The sequence below is a fragment of the Notamacropus eugenii genome, chromosome 3 (assembly GCF_028372415.1).
Source record: "Notamacropus eugenii isolate mMacEug1 chromosome 3, mMacEug1.pri_v2, whole genome shotgun sequence".
NCBI classification, from domain to species: Eukaryota; Metazoa; Chordata; class Mammalia; order Diprotodontia; family Macropodidae; genus Notamacropus; species Notamacropus eugenii.
Window position 1 is genome coordinate 371,149,950 of NC_092874.1, and position 19,841 is coordinate 371,169,790.

Here is a 19,841-nt window from a genome sequence, read left to right on the forward strand (position 1 = left end):
GCTGTGAAAATTGCCTGAGTGATACACAAGGTCACACAATAAATGAGATTGGATTCCTGACTCCAGGCCCAGCACTCTATTCACTATGCCATCTACCTTTCTTTACCCTGATCTTTATAGTAAACTTTTGGGACAATTTTCTAGCCACATAAAACTAGGTTCAAATAGTGATAAAGAACAAATAACATTCTTCCCACAACATATATATTATGTCATATGCACATACATGTGTATCTTTTTTGAACATAGTTGTTTGCATGTTGTTTACCCCATTAGACAGAGAGTTTCTTAAAAGCAGGGACTGTTTTTTGTTTTTGCCTTTTTTATAACAGCTGGTTACTCTCAGATTCTTGTCTATGAAGTATATTTATAAAATATGTTCTGTATTCATAGTGATTGCCCTCAGAATTTTAGTTATGAAATGGCTCATGTTTATGGCCCCAATTAGAGAGTAAAAATCTCTGAGATATACTGGTGTCTGCCCTCCCAGACATCCACTAAGGCTCTGTTTTGTGTGGCTCCTAGAGCTCTTTTGTGGACTTGTGCCAAAATAAAGGGGTACTAAGCAATATGAGAAGATGGTCAGTCACAGATGTTTATGAGAAATAATATTAAATCTAGCAAATGTAATCTGTCATTATAATTTTTAAAAACACAGTTGATTGAGTAGATATAAAGCAATAGTGGAATAGGGACTACCAGTGCCCCTTCTCTGATGTTCTCTCAGCTCCCTTACTAAGGTAGCAAGAATCCTTTAATTTAAAAAAATAAAATAAACCAATACACCCCTCTGCTTCACCGTATAGATGTTGCTTCTTGTGATCTTGAAGAAGGGAGGGAGCATCTGATGTTTTGGCTACTACTTCTCACAGTTGTGCTGCTGCCATGTGAAGACTACTACCTCTCCTTTTTCTCTTCACTCATCTCAAGAGACTGAAAACCCCCATGATAGCCCATTTGTGAAAAAAAAAATCTGTATTCTATTATAAAAATAAGAGCTATTCCCTAATTGATAAATGATCAAAGGGTATGATCAGTTTTCAGAGGAGGTAATCAAAGTTATCTACAGCCATATGAAAAAATACTCTAACTCACTATTGATTGGGGAAATACAAATTAAAACAATTCTGATACAATTCTGATACAATTCTCATATCTAGAAGATTGGCTAATAGGACAGAAAAGGTAATGACAGATGTTGGAGGGGATGTGGGAAAAATGAGACATTAATGCATTGTTGGTGTAATTGTGAACTGATTCAACCATTCTGTAGAGTAATTTGGAACTATGCCTAAAGGGCTATAAAACCATACATACCCTTTGACCTAGCAATACTATTGCTAAAAAAGATAAAAAACAAAAAGGAAAAGGACCTATATGTACAAAAGTATTTATAGCAGCTCTTTTCTGGGGGGCAAAGAATTAGAGATTGAAGGGATGCCCATCAAGTAGAGAATGGCTGAACAAGTTGTGGTATGTGATTGTGATGGAATACTATCATACTCTAAGAAATGATGAGTGGATGCTCTCAGAAAAATCTGGAAAGACTTGCATGGGCTCATGTAAAGTGAAATGCGCTGTGTGTAAAGTAACTGCAATATTTTATGATCATCAACTTTGAATGACTTATCTATTCTCAGTAATACAATGATCCAAGACAACTCTGAAGGCTTATGATAAAAAATGATATCGATCCCCAGAGAAAGAACTGAGAGTGTCTGAATACAGATTGAAGCATACTTTTTCACTTTATTTTTCTTGAGGTTTTTTGTCTATGTTTTCTTTCACAGTATAACTATTATATAAATATTTTGCATGACGACACATGCATAACCTCTATCAAATTGCTTGTCTTTTCAATAGGGGTGGGAAGAGTAGGGAGGGAGAAAGGGAATTTTGAACTCTAAGTTTTAAAAATGAATCTTACAAATTATTTTTACATGTAATTGAGAAAAAATAAAATACAAAACCAAAGTTAAAAAAAAAGAAATAAAGAGCAATTTAAATTAAAGAAAAAGAAAAACCTCTATTCTGATGTCTGATCTTGAGTTAGTTTTCTCTCTTCCTAAATAGAGAAGAACAATAGATTCTATGGGCTTTTGTAGTCATACTCCCATAACAAGAATCTTTAGCCAGGGAGAATCTCATCCACTAGTGTCTGCCAGACTTGAGGGTGGGAGGTACATGTCAAAACTTGAGTAACCAGACTGAAAGGAAAAGATATGTATTAGTGCACTACGGAAGATTGCTCTCTGGTTGTAGGCTCAGCTTCTTTGAGTATAGATTGGGTTTTTATAGTTTTTTAGATTCATTTAGCATATACAACCAATTAGCAGCATTCTGCAGCAGAAAATAAATGGGGGAAGTATGCTAAGTTTGGGGTCATGGAAGTTGCTAGAAGTCAAGTCAAGTCCTTGTTTTAGGACATGCATTTCATTGTGGTTAGTCTTATCAGAATTTTCAATATTCATAAGAAATCTCTAGGATGGTAGAGACCTCTTTTAAAGAGTCGTTCTTGTTCTTTGTGGTTAAATTAAAAGTGACCAAGTTCATTACGATTTTCATGCACAAGTAACTCCTCAAATTATGTTGCATACTTGCCTAAAACCTGAAAAGGCAAAATTAGTCTGATGAGCCATGGGCCATGAACAGAAACACTCAGCCTCCTACCATTTGCTTTCTAATAGACAAAGAGGTATTATTTGCAAGTTGGTTAAAACTGGTCACTCACATCAAATTTCAGAATTGCTATTGCTAAAATAGAAAAGAAGCTAACTTTTTTCTTTAACAGACATTTTCAAAATTTAACTTTAAAATTGGTGTTATTTTTAATCCAAATCATTCTCAGCATATTAAAATTAACTGAATCTGAATTAAAATTTTAGAAAGTTTGTCCACTTGATCCAAAGAGGGAATTGTCAACTACTCTTTCTTTTCCTCTAGAAATTTCACCTTCTGGGTCTCTATTTACTGCAGACCTAATTTACTTTACAAATACCAAAAATCAGGTATGATACTATATATGAAAAATTAAGGATCTTTGATTTTGTCACAGTAGGGAACTTGCTCTACCAATCATTTTATGATTTAGTAGTTAAGCACTAGGAAGTTGGCAGAGGCAAGAGAAATCAAGTCAAGCCCAGTTTCACACAGCTCTTAGGGTGAGAGGTAGAATTTGAGCTCAGGTCTTTCCTGATTTAAAGCCTAACATTATCCATTAGACCATGCTGCCTCTACCATGCTATAAAGACAGATGATTTTTATAGTAATTTAGAAAATAGAAAGCATAGAAACAGTTATAGAGAGGGGTTTAATCTGCCAATCCAAATTCTCTCATCTTAACGTTCTTCCTGTGTTGTAAAATAGCTGTAAGTCACATGCAATGCCTCTCTATAAAGAGTTAAAATTGCTGATCACTCAATAGGCAATGCAGAAATTTGTGGTTTGCATAGATGTAGTATAAAGGATATCATCAGAGAAATGAATACCAAATCCATTGGTATTCCTGTCCCCAGAATTTAGGGGTGTGCTGGAGCCAGCTGGGAAAGCTCAAGAGGACTGATGATTACATATTCAGTTTAAGCATTTGCTCCTCAAAAACTGGCAAATGCTACAAGTTAGGGCTTGATATATTATTTTGTTTGTTGTCTAGACTTAAGAAAGTAATGGAGAAAATGTTAATGATGCAGATTAAGCAAATCCCTGTTTGAATTCCACTAGTATTCGTATTCCTAGAACATTAGAAGGGATTCATGGAGGGACATGAACAGCAATTACTCAGGATAAGAAGGATGATAGATTATGACATGCACTGCCGAAAGTACATAAATGTCAATGAAATCGCAGCTCCATCCAAATACTGAAAACATATGCTATAATGAAGAAACCTCTGATGTGAGAATCAGGAGACCTAGGTTTCAATCCTAGATGTGCTACCAAAGGCTGTATCACCTTGGGAAAAATCTTTCATGTCTCCGAGCCTCAGTTTCCTCATGTGTAAACAAAGAGGTTGGAATAAGTTGTCCCAAGGTGCTCCCCAACTTGAAAATTTGCTGAGGCTAAAGTGCCTGAATTTTCACAAAATTATTGGGAGATGACTTAGTGAAGTTTTTACTGAATTCTTGTCATCCTTTTATAACCAAAATAATTATATCATTCAGAGAAGTTAAAAGACACATCCAAAGACTAAAAGTTAATCACTGAGACAATTAGAATACACCCAAGTCTCATACCATCCCACCTAGTAGTTTTCCCATGATAGTCAATATTTAATTCTAAACATTAGTCCAAGTCTTTCCCTGTCTAGCTTTTAACTATCACTTTCTCTCCTCACCTTTCTCCCAGCATCCTGCCCATACTCCCTAATTCTAGTTACATCTCCCCATCAATCACCTTTCCTCTCAATTTGCCTTTTTTTTTTTTGTAGATACTTGTCTGTGTACATGCTGTCTCGTCCAATAGAATATAAGCTTTTTGAGGGCATATATTTGTTTTTTTATGCCTGGCAAATAGGCATTTAATAAATAGTTATTGCTTCTTTGATGTATTTAGTTGATCAAATCTTGACCTTCGCTGGGATTAATTTTGTATTGGTGCTATCTACTCTTTATTAGTCTGCAGTGTAAATAAAACTACATCTTGGTTTCAAGCACACCAACATTAAAGTTATCGCCTCAAGTAAGGATATATTTGATGAATGTCAGATAAAAATTTAGTATATTAAGGTAACCTCCATCTGCTAATGGTATGTATATAAATAAGGGCACTCGTATGTGTATATTTATTCAGGAATACCTATATTGACAGTCCACACTTTTACCACAATTTATTTCTGCAAACTACATTATAAAATGGACTTTTTACAGCGTTCTAGACATATACAACTAAAATATCCTCAGAAATCATTTAGCTGAACTCTTAATTAAGGAAATGAAGGGTCAAAGAAATTAGATCAGGGTGAGTTCGGTTACCATGGTAACTTAGAAAATTAGTCATGGAAGGTGCACTTCTATTATAAAATGGAAACCAATCCTCCTGGCTCCATTCTTTCCACTATACCACATTGCCTGCCTTTATGACTTTATAAAATTGGCATTAATTTATTGTGCATATCAATTATGTAAGGTGCCCTAAAGCAGTAAAGTATAAAAAAATAAATACAAACTCAAATGTATCATAAATACAACTTCACTGTAGACAGGAAGTTTTTTTTTTTATTTGTTTAGGGGGGGGTTCTGATGTGGTATGTGGTAGATGAAGGGGGGGTAAGAGGAATAATTGTGGTGATAGATGGGACAGTGATATTTTTTGTTGGCTAAAATACAGCATTAAACTACATGGTTGTTCTGCTGGCAGGTAAACATCATAATAAAAGCAGGAACATGAGTCAGTTGGGTGAGGAATGATCTATTAATCTATATTTTAGCCACTGCCAAGTTGGATGCTGCCTTGCCAGAGATGAGTAGCAGCACTAGTTAAATATGAGTCAACATAACCCATGGCCCTGGGTGTCCCCACCCCACACTATGTCTGACCTCAGGATCCTATCCAGAAGGGTCAGTTTTCTTGTTTTATTGCCAAGAAAATCTCCAAATATAACTTGAGTTTGAGTCTAAGTTGCTTTAAATGTGGTTAACGCAATCATCACTCCCATATAAACACTCAAGGTAATAAATGGAAAATGGGCATGGGAAATACTTTATTTTACCCCCAAGAAAATGTGGAATACATGAAGCCTACAAAGAGATACAATGCATCTGGAACTCAGCCCATAAATCCATTCTGGAAGGCAGCTGAACCTGCTCCGGATGTTAGGGCAACCCTTCACGAGTCTTTTTTCACAAGGAATCATAGTTTTCCCCAAAACTTGTAATACTGCTTTGTGGGTTAGGGGTGCCCCTGGAAAGTAAACATCTTTGAGAGCTATTAAACAAGCATGATGTGCTGCATTGTCTGCTTAACTCACTATAATATAAAGGGGATAGTAAAGTTCACATCTCCTGTTCTTCAGCTTCAGGACCATGTAGGCAATCCTCTTCATTTTTTGGAGGTTGAATACTGGTCAGGAACCATATGAGTATTCCCTTTCTCTCCTGTTAGATTAGTTCATTAAGAGTAGGAATGGTCTTTGATTTGATTTGTATTTGTATCCTCAGCGATGTACAGTAGGTACTTTAATAAACGTTCATTGACTGACTGACCTACATAGTCTAATAACTGAACACTTGAAATTAGGAAACCTCAAGCTTAGGATAACCTACAAAGCAACCCTTAAGGCTGACACTACCCAGGACATTTAACTTTTATAACGAGAATGCTAGATTCCGAGTTTATGCTATCCCTAAAACCTCAAATCCAACCTTCTCTACGCAGGAATTTGTAGTTGAGGAGAATTGTCCATGAACTCTCTGAGAGCTCACTAGGCACACACACATATGCTTCTTGCAGAGACTCTATTAACTCCTCAGTTATTGCCTCCTCTTGGACTAGGAAAGCCTACTCCAAGGATCTCTCCTCTTGGACCAAATGCAAGCCTATCTAACTCCCATGAGCTACTGCTTTAAAGAAGCCATTTCCAGTTCCTGAAAGGAGAGACTTTTCAACCTACCCCAACACCACCACTTTAACCCCACTCCTGCCCCTGGCAGTTTCTATTATAAGCAGGTCTGTTATTCTCAACTGGGACAAGTCAAACTAGTCAAACAGGAGATAAACAGACTGACCAAACCGTTGCTCTCCTTTATCTAGGATAGTGTGAAGTGGTGGTTTCTATGATAAAGGTCTATCCTCCTGAGTCCCAGTCAACCAGGAATCTTGAATTGGGGGAAGAGGGTAGGGTGATGGGGAGGTACAATCTACACAATGATAGCCCAGTCAATGAAAACCAGTCTCTTTAGTATGTTTCCCATCAAAATTCCCAAATTCCTAATGGAGAGGTGACCCTTTGCTGCCTCCAAGCAAAAGTCAATATCTCATAATCATATTAAGTTAATCAAATCAGGGAAAAGGTAGAAGGAAATCTTCATGGTACTGTATTAAGCATTTTTTTTTTTAAAAAAATCTCATTTGATTCTTCCCTAGGAGGTATTATCCTCATTTGACAGCTGAGAAAACTGAGGTGAACAGAGGGTAAGTGACTTGCCCAAGGTCACAAAGGTGTCTAAGGCTGGTTTTGACCTAACGGTCTACCTGGCTCCAGGCCTATTCCTCTATCCACTGTACTACTTAGCTGCTTCAGTTAGAGGAGACTATCAGTCAGGAAAATTAATGTGACTGAAGATGCTTTGTCCTGTAACCCATGTGAATCCAAAGCTTTAGGAATACCTTGAATTTGGACCAGTGTTACCTCTCTACTGTGACCTAGTCTTATATCAGCCTTCAGGTTGGGTTTTTCTGCATAGACCAGGATATTTTGCTTTCTTCTGACATGCAATTAAGTAGTTCTGCATGACTTGGGAGAACTAACCCTCAACCTGATGTACAAGAAGATGCTCATCTGTGTGACTTGGGGAACTGGCTCTCTTATTTTGAGCCCTCCTCTGAGATACTAGTAAACTATTTCTTCTACTACCATAGCAGACCTAGCTTTGACCTTCTCCCCAATGTCATACTGAAATCTGATTTGAGGGATCTTACTTGATGGCTAGGCATAGGTAGAACATTCATCAATGGCACAAAGAGTATGGAATCAGATATTATTTAGAACGGAAGAATCTGGTTTTGATAACAAGATTATTGCTTTAGTTTTATGTATAGGTAAACCCCAAGTATAGTTCTAAGCTTGAACCTCAATTGTTGTACTATTTCTTTACCTTTACTCAGTAATGTCACTAACTTATAGAATTTCTCCATTTTAGATGGAAGATTGTAGATCAATTTCCAGATTCCAGTTTGTATTTTTTCTGATATTCAAGTGATGAAAATGAATCTAGTAGTACACAGATAACTTCCTTAGAGGATTATACCTGCCCTGTTTCTATATGGACTATCCTATTTTCCCTCAATTCTTTTATATTGTCCTTCAAAATTTTTTTTAACATCCTTTTTCTTAAACATAGATCTAACCTTCAAACATCAATAATCCCTTATGAATATTAGTATTCATAAGGTGTAATGTTAAATTAGAAGAGGCTTGTTTTATAGGAAGGCAAAGATCTTCCCCTAAATATTAATAGGGGTCAGGTGGAGACCATTAAGGGAAGCTTGATTAAGACCACTTGTTTTGTGGGAAGGTCCACACCTTTTGTTAATTTGTAATGAGGCACTGGGTCATGAGGGTCCTTATGTCCTTCAGCTCTGAAAAGTGTATATATACTCTGAGGTGAGGTTTTGCTTTGAGGCATAGTCTTTGGAAGAAGGTTAGTGTGCCAGATGAGACCCTGGGTAGCCATTAAAGAGTCCCCCTGGCTTTGAAAACTCAGATGTTGGTGCTTCTCTCTCTCATAACTATGTATGTATGTAATGGTCAGACAGTTGGATCTGTCTGTTGATCTGTGATCTATGTGTTGCTTATAGTCAGACAGTTAGAAACCCTGTCTGTTGGACTTTACTTCTCTGTATTTTCTCTGTTGGTATATGTGATTAAAAAGATTGTTGACCCCTCAAAAGTTGCTATCCTTTTAGAAAAGCAGATCTAAGAACCTGTGCTAGCAGACCATCCTGGATGTGTCAGGGTGCTTGCTGCTATATAAGGTGATAGTATTTTCCAAGTGCCACTCTTATACTTTCATATCTGTCCATAATGCAAATATTGAAGCAATCCTCAAAGAGCAATTAAACAACTGACTAGACACATTGACTGAAAATGCAGTCAGGAAATTAGTAGTCAATAAACATGCATCAATTTATTAATTTATGGTAGGATTTTATAATTTATAACATAATGGGAACTTATGATTATATATGTATGTGTGTATTTATCAGCAAGGGAAACATGCAAATAAACCCTGTGGCATTCTCATTTTTCATTTAGTAGCTTTTGCATTTCCTCATCATTTTCATCAAACCAATCTTGACATCTTTGAGTGTTCTTGCCTAGATGAGTAAATGTGCTGTGCAATGAATCTCTGAAATCTGCCTTCTACTTTTCTGCTTTATGGTTGCCAACCATGTGATGGCTCAGCTTTCCTCCAAGTTTGTAATGAATTGTTCCACCTCTGAAAAACATTGTAATCTGCTGACATTAAGTCTATTGATAATCCTCTTACCTTGGGGTCACTGCTTTTGTTGAATGTGAATGTTGAGCTTAGAGAGGATAAATATATGATCAGTCCAACACTGCACCACAAATCACAACCTACCTGTCTCTTCTCCTTACAATGCCAGTCTATTAAGCCAATGTTAGCTGTGAGGGTGGATCCATGAAGTTCTATTGTATGTAGGTAAATGGAAGACAGTGTTGGTGATGAGAAGATCGTGAGACACACAAGTCTTCAGTAGTAAGTGACCACTGCTGTCGCTGATTCTGACTCCCTTCCTTCCAAGGACTCCCTGCCATATCTGAAAGTCTCTGCCTATTCTGGTGTTAAAGTCCCAGAATTACAAGCTCATCCTTTTTCAACAGATTGATGATAAGGGTCTCCAGGTCTTCATAAAATTTTTCTTTGATCTTATCAGGGGTTGTCATAGTAGGATCGTATGCACTGGTGGATGGTGGCATGGCACTTTCTTGCAAGTGGCAATTGTGTTGCTATGAGCCTGTCATTCATTCCTTTTGAGAGGAATACAAGCTTGTTGACTAGGTTATATTTAATTGTAAAACTATACCAGCTCCATGATGCTCCATCACTATGACCACTTGTATATCCAGGTCCAACTTCAAAAAGCTAGCTTTCATTTGCCATCCTTTTTTCATTCAGGGTTACTATTTGGGTGAAATTCCTTCTGAGTTCTCTCACAACAAGGGCTGTTTGTCTTTCAGGTCTACTGGAATTCATGTTGTCCATAAGTGTGCATACATTCCATATATTGATAATGAGTGCACTGCAGAGGACAAAGACATCTCCAAGCCCCCTCCCCCAACCCCTGCTGTGCATAAGCCTGCTGTGCCTGCTTACCCATATCCTTCTCAGCTCTGACTAGCCTGACCAACTTCCTCTCAGCACTGCTCCATACTCCTGTTCCACCTATTCAGCAAGCTCCTCTCTCACATGTGACTTAGTCTTCCATGGAATTTAAGCAGGTCACATGGGCCTATTAATGAATGGGAAAGATCTTCCCATTTAAATTGCCATTATATTCGGCTCCAAGATCTTTCATAGTCATTTCACAGGGTGATGGGGCAACTGGTATCAACAGAATTGTAACAGGGATAACAGAAAATAAGCATGTAAAACAATATCTTAGGCAACTAGTGTCAACAGAACTTTACAATAATATAACAATCTTCACAGAAAATAAGTACATAAAACAATTTCTTAGGGTGGGGCTTGAGCACAAGCACCCCATCATTCCCCCTCAAATAAATGGGCCCAAAATCTTGGATCAAGGGACAAAGGTCTCTTCTTCCATAGCTACTTCTTGCTGAGATTGGATGTAGAGCTGTCCGTGCCCCAAGAGGTCCCATTCAAGGGGTCATTTCTATACCTGGCATCTGGAGCTTGGTGGATGCCAGGACCAGGGGTGACTAGTCATAAACATAGTCAGGGGTCACTAATCATAAATAAGGGGTGACATCTGACTTAAGCAATCAAGCGTCTGCAGATAGAGGATACTAAGCGTGCAGAAAACAAATCTAGCAAACAAGTTTAACAGACAAAAAAGTCAAAAAGAAAGAAATAGACAACAACCAGAAGCAGGATAGATATAGGATCAGCCACGCTTCTGGAGTTCATGAACTCACTCTCATGGCCTCATTCATAATAGAATATATGAGTTAAGGGTACAATTTGATAATCATCTTCTCCTGAATAAACAACAGTTACAATATGATCTTTCCCATGTGAAATAATTTTCACAGCCTTTGGAACATTATCTGGTTTCCATTTTACCCATACTTTAGATCCCAATTTTATTCTATCAGTGGAACCCAATAATTCAGTTCCTTTGCTAGTTGTTTCAGAAGGAGGGTCAGTTTCCACAAGTGGTATTGTTTCACAAGGAATAATAATCACTTGAACTATTCTATCATTTTTACAAAACTATATGAGTTCTTCACCTAAATTTTGGAACGTCACAATAATTTCTCCTTGATAATTAGAATCTATAACTCCAGTCAATATATGTATCCTTTGAGGTGCTAACTCTGGTTTAGGTGACATTCATCCAAAATGATTCTTGGGGATTCTCATACCTATTCCAGTAAAGATTTTTCTTATTTCTCTCCCATCCAGCCTAAAGTCCTCTAAATAATGTAAATCTTATCCTGGTTGAACCAGATGTCCCTGGATATGGTGCTGAGATAGCTGTCTTCACAGTCCAATACTCAATATTTGAGATCTTGTGTGTTTGTTGTTTTCTAATTTGCAGTTTTGGAGTCACCATTCTGGCTACAAGTATACTTCCTCTCAATGGTCTATTATTCAAATTACATAAAGCAGTGAACAAATTATCTTTCCAATTTTGATGAGAATTATTAAAACAACTTCCTTAACTGTTCTTTCAATAATTCATTCATTCTTTCAATGAACCCAGATGCTTGTGGATAACATGGAATATGATATATCCATTCTGTGTTGTTTAATACACAATATCTCTTCATTTCATTACCTTTGAAATGTGACCCATTGTCACTTTGGGTCTGCATTGGGGTTCCATAAAATAGACTTTTGATATCTAGAGTTTTACAGATGTTTTTCTGGGTCATATTCTTAAAGGGATAAGCCATTAGTACACCTGAATAGATGTCAACACGAGTACATATAAATTTGCATCCTTTATCTTGGGGTAGGAGTTCAATATAATCTATTTGCCAGATTTAGGCTGGTACTTTTCCCCTTGCTATCTCTCCAGTAACTACCTGAGGAACAGTTCATTCCTTTTCCAATTGACATGTACAACATTCCGCTGCTACTTGTTTCAACAATGAATGAGAGATACAAATACTTTGGTCTTGTGCCCACTGGTGTGTGGCCTGGACCCCTAAATGTCTGGCCATTTGATGGACCCATTTTTTCCAGTATCAGATTATCAGTTGGTGTCAGAGTAAGTACAATTTGTTGAGTAGCAATCTTTGCTATTCAATCAGCATGTGCATTGTACTCACGTTCTGGTGTGGTGAGGGCCACATGAGCATCTACATGAAAAACTGACAAATTAATAACCAAAAACATCTCCCATATATCTTCCCATAATTCTTTGCCCTGAACTTGTTTGCCATGAATTTCTCAATTTTGATTTTTCCACATGGGCATCCATGTAGCTAACCCATCAGCTACCGCCCATGAATCAGTGACTATATGACACTGTCCTCCTTGTTCTGTTTTGACAGCTTGGTGTACTGCCATGAGTTCAGCATATTGACTACTTCCACCTGTCCCAGAAGTTTCCAAAGTCCACCTAGTACATGGGTTATAGGCTACCGCTTGCCAATGTCTTTTGTAGCCCAAATATTTTGCTGTTCCATCACTAAACCATGCATGTCTCTTTTATTCTTCAGTTAATCTATCATATTCCTCATTCCATTTTACCAAGGATTATACCAACTGTTGCTTTGGTTTGGGGCGGGGGGGGGGGTATCATTTCCCTCAGTATTTATGTTTTCTACAGATTCATGTCAAGCAGAAACTCCACTTTTGTCTGCTTTAGATCTATTTTGAATATACCATTTCCATTTAATTATGCTAGACTCTTGAGCATGTCCAATTCTGTGAGAAGCTGAGGTACTCATTACCCAGATTGTAATTGGGATTCCAGGCCTTAATATTACCTCATGGCCTAATGTCAGTTGTTCAGTCTCTACCAATATGCAGCTAACAAATGCTCTTCAGAAGGTGTATATTGAGCTCCAGATGAAGGGAGTTTCCTAGACCAAAATCCTAAGGGTACATTTCAGCTTTGTTGTTTTTGCTATAAACTCCAGTTTACATATTCATCCAGTACAGTCACTTGTACCACCAGGCCACTTTGCATAGGCCATAAATCTACAACCAATTGTATAGTGGCCTTTGCTTCTTCAAAAGCTTTACTCTGCTCAAGTTCCCAATCAAATTCATATTTTTTCCTAGTAATTACATAAAGATTTCAAAATTTGTCCTAGATGTGGTATGTGATGTCACCAGTATCCAAATAATTCTATAAACTGTTGGACCTTTTTCTTATTGGTGGGGATAGGAAAATCCTGAATCTTCTGTTGGACTTGCAGGAAAATCTCCTTCAGTCCTTTATTCCAATGTATACGCCAAAATTTTATGGTTTGAGCTGGGCCTTGAATCTTTGAAGGGTTAATTTCCTACCCTTTGCTTTTCTTATGCTCAATTAAAAGTGTTAAGCTATTCTCCACTTCTTTTACATTTTTTCCCCTGTATCATAATATCATCTATGTAGTGGGTAAGCTGTACACCAGATAGCTCTAATTCATCTAAATGTTCAGCCACAGAGACTGTACAGATATTCTTGTGGCAAGCATGTAGAAGTATGTTGTCAGCCCTGCCAAGTAAAAGCAAATTGGTCCCATTGTTTAGAATCTATTGGGACAGTAAAGAAAGTATTGGCTAAATCAATAACTGTGTCCCAAGTCTCATCCATCATATTCCTCATTCCATTTTACCAAGGACTATACCAACTGTTGCTTTGGTTCATGGGGTGTATGATTCCCTCAGTATTTATGTTTGCTACAGATTCATCCTTTCTATTAAGGTAATGGTATCTGGAATAGCTGTATACAAGGGAGGAGTCACCTTATTCAATTGTCTATAATCCTCTGTCATCCTCCATGTCCCATATGACTTTCATGCTGGTCAGACTGGATTATTCCATCAAGTGGTTGTTGGGACTAACACTCCTGCCTCAACATATTCCTTTATAGTATTGGTAATTTCATCTTGCTCACCTGCAAATGATACTACTAATTATTTCAGAAGGTTTAGGTAAAATGATTGAGTCCATTTTTATTTTACTCATTAGAACTGCATTAATTCCTGTCTTCCTTACTGCAAATTGATATCTCTCCTCAGGTAAATTTAAAGTAATATCTCTTGATATATCTATTCCAATACTATATTCAGAATGGGTACAATTACCATGCTTATACTTTCTTAGGTAATTGTCCAATTTTCATCATTAGTTTGACTTGTCTGACTGATATTTCAACCTCTCCCATTCACTCCCACAGCCCCTGTGATGGTGATAGGAGTTCCATTTTTAAACTTATAAAAGTTTCCATATATAAGGGAGGTCTCTGCTCCAGTATCTATTAATGTCCTAATTACAGTATTTGATCCATTTTTCCAATATATTGTCAAATTGATATGGGGTCTGCAATGCCATTTGTGTATTTCTTTAATCTGAACTGAGGCTTGGCCAATTTCCTATTCTCCATGAAGGTGTGACAAACTTGGATAAAAGAGTTCAGAAGGATCTTTAGGGGCAGTTCTTACTTCTCTATTACATGTAGTATCAAGCCTCTCTTCTCAGTACATTCTGTATAATTCATTAGTTGCAATACCATCTATGCTTCCAAAATCTACCCCTGATTTCAATAAAGCAGTAAACAATTCTTTCCTTGTCAATCTATTCTGACTTTGAATCCGCTATTTACTCTTCTCCCTTGAGTAAATTTATCTTTTCTTCAGTCTCCTAAGTCACTTAACTATGAAATCTTGTCCAGCACCTCTGAAAAAAAGGGTGCCATATTTCCCCAATTATTAGAGTCAATTCTAGGTGCTTGTAAACAGGAGGAGTTGCCAGGCCTAGAGGCCTGAGGGCTACCCGAGTCTTCTTACCTTACTTCTCGCAGGTCTTCGGCTGGCCAAACCGGATAGTCTTATGAGAGAAGAGACCTCTCAGAGTCGAACAAGGGTTAAGCTTTTATTCAGGGTTCTGGTTACAAGTGCAGGGGAATTCTTCCTTAGGAGGGAGCGAAGAATCTCCCAAGGAGGCAAAGATCTTATAATAAGAGATTGGAAGCAGAAGTGTAAGTGGGGAGAGAGGGGGAGGGAAGAGCGAAGAGAGGGAAAGGGAGGAGAGGCCTTCTGTAGGTCAGGGCCCCTCCCGAGCTAAGAGCGCTTTCAGGCTTTCCTGATCCTAATTAAGCTCTCCAGCCGCATAGTTTGCACCTGAATACCGTGCCTGTTAGATAACAATAGGTGTGCCCAGATCTGGGACAATCTCGAGGGCGGGGAGAGCTCTCTCCCATCACGTTTCTCACGGGAAGAGGCGGAAATACACAAGATAGCTCGGTTCACCTCGATTCCCAGTCGTTTCCTGGGGGGCCTCGTGAGAACTCTAAGATTTAGAAGTTCCCACCTTTACCCACCCAAGACTGTCCACATGGAATTGAGCTTCCATCCCCAGCAAGGAGTTGTCTTCACTATTATATTCCTATGGCAAACTGCTAAGAGGGTATCATAGTATGCATCTGCATTTCTGTCATTAAGACAGTCTTCATTACCTCCTCCTTTAACTTTCTTATACAGTCCCTAAGTGAACCTCTGGGTCTATCTCCACTAGGCCACATAGAGTGAGTAGGATACTGCTTACTTACTGCATCCTTCTGCTGCCAAAGTTAACAGATTAGTTGTAGTGTTACCTCCTTGCATACTGTAATCACTAAAGCCTTGCTGTACAAAAGGATTTTGAGTGATACCTATACATTTCAAACAATCCCTCTATAGATACTCCTCTGGTCTCTTCATCATTAATTCTTACCATCCAAGATGTTAACAAATCTCCCATCCTTTGAGTGAACTAATTCAAAATATCTGTGACCTCCTACCGAGTATCAATTATCTCCCTAAACATTATGTTCCCTGCTTGATTCTCTTGTTTTCACCTTAGTTTGGGGCAAGCTTCAGCCTTATAAGTCATCCCCTGTAACACTGTTTCATTTTCCAACTCTGACTTCATTACATTTTGTGTCCACACACTGTCCTGGCAGTCATCATTGTGGCCACTAGGCTGTATCTGTGCAAAGGTTGTATACACACTTCTTTTACTAGCCTTCTATTTCTTCTTAGCTAAATGAGCAGCCTTTTCTTCCACCTGAGACACCCCCCCCCCCAACTTCCTCTTTTGAAGGAGATCCCAAATGCCAAAAATCCCCATGCAAACTAGCTAACTCTTTTTCCATCTGAATTTTTTCTTTCAGCAACTCATCTGTGCTTTCACACATAATATGGTAACCTGTTAATAAAATCCAGTCTCTTCCACACACTCCTGCCAGTTCTTTCCCTGGTCTTATTGGTATTCTTTGCAAACACCTTTCCAAGTCTCTAGGATTGCCCTCCTGTAACCTTGGTTCCCAGGTCTCACAGCATCCAGTACTCTTAACCCATTCCCTTGCCAGGGAGAAATACAGTAAATCATCCCATCCTGGGATATCCATTTCTTCCTCTAAATCCTTTCTGCCTCCAAATAGAGATTTTATACCCTCTGGTCTTGTTTGTTACAACAAATGTATTGCCCAGGCAATATTCACGGTCCCAAGGGTGACTATGAGTATGCCAGTGTAATTATGAATCACAAAGTGTAACAGACTCTCCATAAAGAAGAAAGAGGAAAAACATTTATTAAGACACCAGAAAGCCAAATCCCAACACCAGAAAGCCAAATATGTCAGAATAACCAAGAAGTCAATACACATTAGCACTGCAGAGGACAAGTCTCCCTCCTCACCCCTCCCACCACCACTGGGGCCTTCCCACAAACAAACATTCATGAGTATCCTGTACCTGCTTACCTGTGTCCTTCCCAACTCTGACTAGTCTGACCAACTTCCTCTCAGCTCTGCTCCACACTTCCTGTTCTACCTATTCAGCAAGCTCCTCCCACTGCATGTGACTTGGGCTTCCATGTCATCTAAGCAGGTCACCTGGGCCTATTAATGAATGGGAAAGATCTTCCCATTTAAATTACCATTACAGTTGGGCAGACTATTTTTAGGGCACATTTTCTATCCTCTTCCTCTTGACAGAATGTGAGCAGTATGGTCCTTAAGAAAGGCTGCTCAGACAGCTAGGGTTCTGTTGAATTCCACTGCTGCTTTGATCCAGTGAGAAGATGACTCTATGACCTGGGCTGCTTGTTTGCACATTGTGACTACAGCTCCCAGTGTATCTGTACCTGCTGCTTCATCACTTGCCTGTTGCCACAAGTTTTTGAGGTAGAAAAAAATGGTAAAATGGCATGGATAATGTCTTTTGATTTGCACATAAATTGGATTTAAGTGAGACCTGAGTGATGTGAGAAGTCATCAAATTTCTTCTCTCTTGCAGAATTCCAATGGCAAGACAAAAATCAAGATGACTGATGATGACTTGCGATGCAGTGGATGACCTTGGAGTTTTTGATGTCTAACCAAGCTCTAAGTGCTCCACAGTGCCTGCTTCAACTGCTGTCATGACCACTGGAGTAAATTGTTCTCATCAGCCCATTCTGCTGGGGGGAAGTCTTCATGTGCTTGAGGTAGACACTGCCCTAACTCACCTATAGGTTTGAGACCCCTCAGTTACTCTGCATCCTGTTTAACCCATCTGCTGAAAGGGTTTACTGAGGTGTGGCCAGTGCACATGCTACAGCTTCTTGGAGTCACAGGTGAGAGCTGAGTGAATGAGATGTACACCAAAAGTGGAAAGCAGCCCTAGAAAGGACTTACCAGCCCTCACACCAGAGGAGCTAGTCTTCCCTGAATATCCTGTTCCCCTTTTTGGTGGCAAAGTATGTTAAGTGATTCTCCTGGGGTCACACAACTAGTAAGTATCTGAGGCTGAATTTGAACTCAGGTCTTTTGATTCCAGGCCTGGTACTTTATCTACTGCACCACCTTTAATTTCCAATTCTTAGCCACTACAAAAATTGCTGCTATAAGTATTTTTGTACATATAGGTCTTTTTCTTTTCAAAAAATCTCTTTGGGATAGAGACCTAGTAGTGGTATTGCTGGATCTATGGGTCACAGTTTGAAAGCCCTTTGGCCATAGTTCCAAATTACTTTGGACAAAATTTTAAATAAAAGTTTGGACTAGACCAGTCTCTAAGCTGTGGATGGTTGGAGATAGGTCAAAGCAGGTCAGAGATAGGTGAGTCAGGAATCAAACAGAAGTTTAATTTCAGAGTGATGAAAACAGCTTGCAAGCAAAGTCCACCTTCCTGAGAAGGGAGGTTTGCCTGCTTATGGCAGGGGTAGAGTTTTTAAGCCTGAAACTCACAAAAGGCTGAATGAGAGCACAGGCATTCTTAGGTCTTGAGTAAATAGTCTCCATGCCTGGACCACAAAACACAGGCATTCTTGGGTGCCATGTGAAGAGTCTCCAAATAATTAGAATCATTGGGCCTTGTGATTATCTCAAGTAATTAGGGTAGTTGAGCCTTCTGATCATTCAGCAGGGTACAGAACCAGAGTCAGTGTGGTGGGAACAGGAGTGAAGCAACTGATTTTGTTCTCTTAGCAGTTACAAGCATGGGGACTGTTAGCATATCAGGGAATTTGACTGATCACTTTCAGCAGCCACATGTTGGCTACAATCTCAGCTTTCAGGCTAGGATCCCCTGGAAAGTAAGGAAGCTTCAACAAGTCTAGATAGTTAGCATAGTCATTATACACAGAGTATCAATTAATATGAAAATCATAAACCTCATGACACTCTCTAGAATGGTTGGATCAATTCTCAACTCCATCAACAATGCATTAGCGTCCCAATTTTTCCACACCCCCTTTGACGTCTGTCATTTTTCTTTTCTGTCATGTTAGTCAATATAATAAATATGAGGTGGTACCTCAGAGTTGTTTTCATTTACATTTCTCTAATCAATACTGATTTAGAAGATTTTTTCATATGACTATAGATGGCTTTGATTTCTTCTTCTGAAAACTGCATGTTTGTATCCATTGACCATTTATCAATTGGGCAATGACTCATATTGTATAAATTTGATTCTGTTCTTATATATTCGAGAAATGAAGCCTATCAGAGAAACTTGCTGTAAATCCCCCTCCCCCACCTAGTTTTCTGCTTTCCTTCTAATCTTGGTTGCTTTGAATTTGCTCCTGCAAAATTACTTTAATTTCATGTAATCAGACTTATCAGTTTTATATCTTGTAATGCTCTCTATCTCTTGTCTGGTCATAAATTCTTCTCATTCATAAATCTGACAGGTAAAATATTTCATACTCCCCTAATTTACTTATGTTATTACCTTTTATGTATAAATCATGTTGATTTTTGAACTTATCTTGGCATATGGTATGAGATGTTGGTCTATACGTAGTTTCTGCCAAACTGCTTTTCAGTTTCCCAGCAATTATAACATATATTTTACTATAACTTCTTCAAGCATTCTATTCTTTGCTACCTCAAAAGAGTTATTAACATTTTTATGTCTCCTTAGCTAAAGTGTGTTTAATTTAGGACTAATTCCTTCCCTAATTTATCCTCTCTCCATATACTTTAACCAGTTCAGATGAGACTGAAACATCAACTGTTGCCCTCCCGCCCCTCCTTCTTGTTTATATAGATGTATACTTGCATAACAATGACATGAGATACTTTTCTGTAACTTTCCTTTCCCTCTCCACCTCCTCACCTCTTTCCCTCTCCATTTTCTATTAAGATCATCAAAACATAATAGAACCACTCCCTGGGTCTTATCTAGACTACTGCATGACCCTTGATGATGATATAAGCAATTTATACTTATGTAGTCCTTTATCATTTTCATTCATGTTTGCATTTTTATGTTTCTATGAAC

The 19,841-nt window shown here is 38.4% G+C and overlaps 1 long non-coding RNA gene across 2 annotated transcripts in view; it reads left to right on the plus strand.

Moving 5' to 3' along the window:
* LOC140496988 (uncharacterized) overlaps positions 1 to 19,841 on the plus strand; it is a 71,320-nt gene that overhangs the window by 11,132 nt on the left and 40,347 nt on the right. Inside the window, exon 2 of one of the 2 annotated variants that reach the window (XR_011964488.1) lies at positions 17,370 to 17,688. This is a non-coding gene — a long non-coding RNA (uncharacterized lncRNA). Of the gene's footprint in view, positions 1 to 17,369; positions 18,874 to 19,841 lie in introns of those variants that run through there. The other variant, XR_011964489.1, reaches the window with a different exon arrangement.